The following is a 5,993-nucleotide window of genomic DNA, read 5'->3' on the forward strand; positions in this document are numbered from 1 at the left end:
ATTTCCAGTGAAAATGGGATCTCTGTCACTTACAATAAACTTTGGGTTTCCATGTAGCTTTTGAATTGTTTCCTTAAATGCAGTAGAAACTGTACTGGCTTTCAATGGATGTGATAATGCACAAAAGTGTGCATACTTGGTAAGTCTGTCAATTACCACCATGATGACACTCTTTCCCTCAGACTTGGGTAAACCTGTGATAAAATCCATTGAAACCTCCTCCCAATGTTGGCTTGGAATGGATAAAGGTTGTAATAGACCCGGGGTCTTAATTGTTTCAACTTTATTTCGTTGGCAAACCAAACATTTCGCCACAAAATTTTGAATATTTGATTTAAGGCCATCCCAAAAAAATTCCTTCTTAACCCTGTGGTAAGTTTTTAAAAATCCTGAGTGCCCTCCTAAGGGAGAAGTGTGCAATTCCACAAGAATATTTTGTTTGAGTTGCGAATTCTTACAAAGGTATAAGCGATCTTTTTACCATAACTAATCATTTTGCCAGCTAAATGTATCAGATGTACTGGAATCTTGTTGTAACTTTCGAATAAGTGCCCACACTTCTTCATCATTCTTCCACTCCTCCCTTGCTTCATTTATCCAATCTGGTTGGATAATAGAAATGGCACACAACAACGCTTCCACATCCTCATCCTTTCTTCAGAGTGCATCTGCCACCACATTTTGCTTCCCTTTTTTGTAGATGATTTCAAAGTCATAACCCAACATCTTTGTGACCCACTTTTGTTGCTCTTCAGAGGATAATCTTTGTTCTAAAAATTATTTAAGGCTATCATGATCTGTTTTTACCTTGAAGTGTCTTCCCATTAGGTAGGGTCGCCATTTCTTAAGTGCATGTAGTATTGCCAACATTTCCTTCTCATAAATAGCTTTGTGTAAAAACTTTCCCTTGATTGGACGGCTTTCAAAAGCAATGGGTCTTTCATCTTGCATTAAAACAGCACCAATTCCATTTCCTGAAGCATCACATTCCACAATAAAGGTTTTTGTGAAGTCCGGTGTAGCTAAGACCGGTGCTTGGCACATTGCCTCTTTAAGATGTTCGAAGGCCTTTGTTGCTTCTGGAGTCCATGAAAATGCATCTTTCTTCAATAATGTTGTTAGAGGTGCTGCTATTCTCCCATAATTCTTAACAAACTTGCGATAATACCCTGTCAACTCGAGAAATCCTCGCAGATGCTTTATGGATGTGGGGATTTTCCATTCCTTAATGGTTTTAATTTTGCTAGGGTCTACCTTAACTCCTTCATGAGATACAATATGACCCAGATATTCCACCTCTTGTACTCCAAAGAAACATTTGGATATTTTTGCATATAATTGTTTCTCCTCCAATAGTTGTAGCACCCTGTCAACATGTGCAACATGATCCTTCCAAGACTTGTTGTAGATTAGTATATCATCAAAAAATATTAACACAAATTTTCTAAGGAAGGGTTTGAAAATGGAATTCATCAAACCTTGAAATGTAGAAGGTGCATTGGTAAGGCCAAAAGGCATGACCAAAAATTCATAATGACCCTCATGAGTTCTAAATGTTGTTTTTGGAATGTCTTCAGTGTTCATTCTGATTTGATGATATCCTGAACGAAGATCCAACTTGGTGAAGTAAATTGATCCATGTAATTCATCCAATAATTCATCAATGATAAAAATGGGAAACTTGTCTTTAATAGTGAGCTTGTTGAGCTCCCTATAATCCGGACACATGCGCTATGATTCATCCTTCTTGTGCACCAATACTACTGGAGCAGAGAAAGAACTTTGACTAGGTTGAATTACACCAGCCTCTAGCATTTATGCAACCATACGTTCAATTTCACTCTTTTGGGCATAGGGATATCTGTACGGCCTGATGTTTGGAGGAACACTTCCTGGAACCAGATGAATAGCATGATCATGATCACGAATAGGTGGGAGACCTTTGGGAGTCTCAAATACCTTGGAATGATTGTCCAAGACTTTTTGGAGATCTGGAGAAATAGGTGATTCTGATGTGGAAACATCTAGCGAACATAATTGTGCAATTACACCTCTTTGTTCCTTTTTTAGAAGCTTTGTCATACCGTTAGAGCTGATTATCTTTCCCGGTTTCCCTACAATACCCCTTAATTCAACTTCCTTTCCTTTTGTAGAAAATTTCATGAAAAGTTCTTGAAAATTAAAAGCTATTGTACCCAAGTATTGTAGCCATTGGACTCCTAGTACAACATCAGCACCTCCCATTGGAATGGAAAGCATTGGGCTAGTCAATACATATTCTCCCATGGATAGCTTGATATTATGGCACTTTCCAGAGTAATTTATCGTTCCTCCATTTGCAATCATCACTTGACACTCTGGTGCTAGATATAGGAAGCAATTCAATTCCTTTGCTACCTTACAATGAATAAAATTGTGGGTACTTCCTGAATCAATCAACACTATTACCTTTTTCTTCTTGATTTTTCCTTCTATCTTGATGGTTTGAGGAGTGGTAATTCCAGCCAATGCATTACAAGATATGGTTGGATTCATTTCTTCTTTATCTAGGCTTTGTTCCTGGAGTATATCCTCTTCCTTTGACCTTTCTTGCTCCTTTTTTTCTTCCTCTTCACAATCTATGTAGAATAATTTCTTCTCAGCACACTTATGACCTTTAGTGTATTTGCTATCACAACTGTAACAAAGCCCTTTTGCTCTTTTTTCCTCCAATTGTTGTGGTGTCAACCTTATAGGTTGTGGAAGGCTAGGGGTAACAACACTTCCCTCTTTATAGTTGTGACTGGTATGCTTCCTGGTTGCCATAATTTTGCTTTCCATTTTTCTTGCTAACCTGAATGCCTTCTTAAATGAATCAGGTTCCAAAGGCGAACATCATGTTGGATATTATCCTTTAAAGTCCCTATGAACACATCAATCCTATGCTCCTCTAGAATATATTTTACCCTTATGTTCAATTTTTGGAACTCCTCAATGTGCTCCATTATTGAACCCTTTTGTTTGAGACTTATCAATTGGCTAAAAAAAGTGTTGCTTTTTGTATCCTCATAATGTGATGTCAATTCTTCCGTAAAAATTGCCCAAGTGATAATTTGTTTACGAGAGCAAAGCCATTGATACCATACAAACTGATTTGGTTCCAAATATAAAGTTGCAATACGTACCTTTTGTGTGTTTTGCACATTATTAAGATCGAAAAATTGCTCCATTTGTAATATCCATGTTGCGGGATCCTTGCCATCAAACTTCCTCATATCGATTTTTGGAATATGGTGGGTCTTCGATCCAACATTAGAGTCTATGGAATCATGATTAACATTTCTTTTGTTATCATCATGAGTTTCCTTTACTACCCTTTCACCATTAGTGACCATTTCTTGTAGCAACTTATTCATATTTATCTTCAATTCTTCCATGTCTGTCTTCAAATCTATCTTCAAATCGTCCATCTTAGCTTCCACGTCATTCATCTTAGCTTCTACGCCTTTCTTTAAACAATCCATCTTAGCTTCTACGCCTTTCTTCAAACCATCCATCTTAGCTTCTACATCTTTCTTTAAATCATCCATCTTAGATTTTGTTCCTTTTTGTGCAAGTGACACTTGTTGCACTTGGTCTCGTAATTTTGATATATCATGTTGCATTTCTTCCTCTTCTTCATGAGTCATGCTAGAGCTTTTAGGTTGCCTACTAGGTGTTTGCATTTTATTTCCTCGGGGCATCAATTATCGATAATAATGCTTTACTATGCCCTTTCAATTCCTTCAAACCAATTTTTCAAACCAAGCTTTTGCAAAAATTTAAAAAAAACTATACACACCTTTTTTCACTTTGTAGGAGCTTGATATTGAATCTAATGTATCTCTGTAATTTTGGATCATCCAGTTCTGAAATTGTGATCTGTAGTAGCCCTCCACTTCCTCTTCCCAAAGCCACCAATCTGATCCAAATTGGATTCTCCAAGAAAGAGTTATGCACAATCTCCCACAGTGACCTGATTATAGACTAGTTCAGTAGAGCGAACTTGTACGACGTGCCATGAGTCACTGTTTCGACTTTTGGCTCTGAAAAATATATACAAGAAACTACAGTCCGTCCTCTTTCTGTACCTTCTTACGAAATTTCAATCCAATGCTCAAAAAGAAAGTTATGACGATTTTCCCCAGGTCACCTGTTTGGAATGTAATTTAGGAGTCTGCAAAAAGACCAACTTCCTCTGATCATATCTCCGCAAATATATCGCGAAAAGCTCTGAAATTCGGACCCAAGATTCAGCACGATTTCTTCTCAAATGGAATTTTTTTTTAGCTTCTGAAACGTCGTAGAAAAAAAGTTATAGCGAAAATGCCACGATGACCTGTTTGGAGCAGCGAAACCCTAGAATCCAAAGCTCTGATACCAAATGTTATGAAACTAGCTCACAAAAAGATAGAAAAGATAGATCAACGCCTTAGAATTCAGCCTCTTTGAGGGGGAAACCTCCTTTACATTACATAAATGAACAATTCTTGGATGATTCAAATGACAAAACCTCCTTTCTATATATAGGAGTCTAAGGAGTCACAATATAACCCAGCCGACCTAACAATAATAATATAAAGCCACAAAAATAACAATAGAGGGATTCTATGGGGCACAGTAATAAAAATATGGGGATAATAGGGGCACAACAATATTAATAAGAGATACAACTACAATAGTAATGGGGTAATCACTAGTATTATAGGGTCCTATCATTATGATAAAGAATTATATGCATTTGTGGAAAGTGTTAAAAAATGGAAACATTATTTAATGGGCAAAGAAACAGTGATTCATACATATCATTAGTCACTTTGGTATCTTCAATCACAAACTAAGTTGCAACAGTCTCGACATTATAGATGGATGGCGATTTTACAACAATTCCATTTAGTAATCAAATATAAGAAAGGTACCACCAATAAAGTAGTTGATATGTTATCAAAACCTTCTTTGAATGCTTCAGTTATTATGCAAAACAATTCTTTAGCACATGAAAGTTATATAGAACAATATGTTGAAGATACTGATTTTAAGGATGTTTATGACTCATGGTGTTCAGGTGGGAGAATAGAATTATCATGTTCACGACAGGTTATTGTACCATCTTGGCAAGTTGTGCATACCACAGGAGGAAAGAGTGCTTGTGATCAGGGAAGCAAATTCTTCTCGTGTTTCAGGGCATTTTGGTGTAGGTAAGACAATGGCACAATTACAAAGGTTAGGTAAGACAATGGCATAATTACAAAGGTTTTGCTATTGGCCTCGGATGAATGAAACAGTTGCTAAGTACACCAAAGGTTGTGTCATGTGTTTAACAAGCAAACCAAACAATAGAAAGTTAGGTTTGTATATGCAATTTCCGGTTCCTTCTCGACCATGGAAAAGTATATCTGTGGATTTTGTAGGAGGGCTTCCAATGTCTAGAAAAGGACATGATTATTTGTATGTTGTGGTCGATATATTTAGCATAATGTGTATTCTTGTTCCATGTAAGAAGCAAGTTACTGCTGAACAGACTACACAAATGTTTTTTCAAAATATATGGGTTCATTTTGGGTTGCCTACTTCTATAATTTCAGATCAGGACTCTCGTTTCCTGGAAGAGTTTTGGTCTACTTTGTGGGGACTCATGGACACTAAGTTGAAAAAAAGCACAACTTTTCATCCACAAACAGATGGGAAAATAGAGGTGGTGAACAGAACAATGGTACATCTTCTCAAAGGTTATTGTAGCAAACATCCTAAGTTGTGGGATGAATCCTTAAATTATGTCCAACATGCTTACAACCGGGCCTTGCACTCTTCTACTAACAGATATCCTTTTGAAACATGTTATGGATACCTACCAAAATCACCAGTGGACTTTATATTTGGTGAAAAAGCTGAGGATGGACATGGATGTGTCAACAAAGTAATCAAGTTCATTCAAAGAATCCAAAAGATTCATGAAGTAGCGCAGGATCAATTGG

Source organism: Pinus tabuliformis, chromosome 6 (genome assembly GCF_031772625.1).
Source record: "Pinus tabuliformis cultivar Carrire ecotype Pingquan chromosome 6, CPIR1, whole genome shotgun sequence".
NCBI lineage: Eukaryota > Viridiplantae > Streptophyta > Pinopsida > Pinales > Pinaceae > Pinus > Pinus tabuliformis.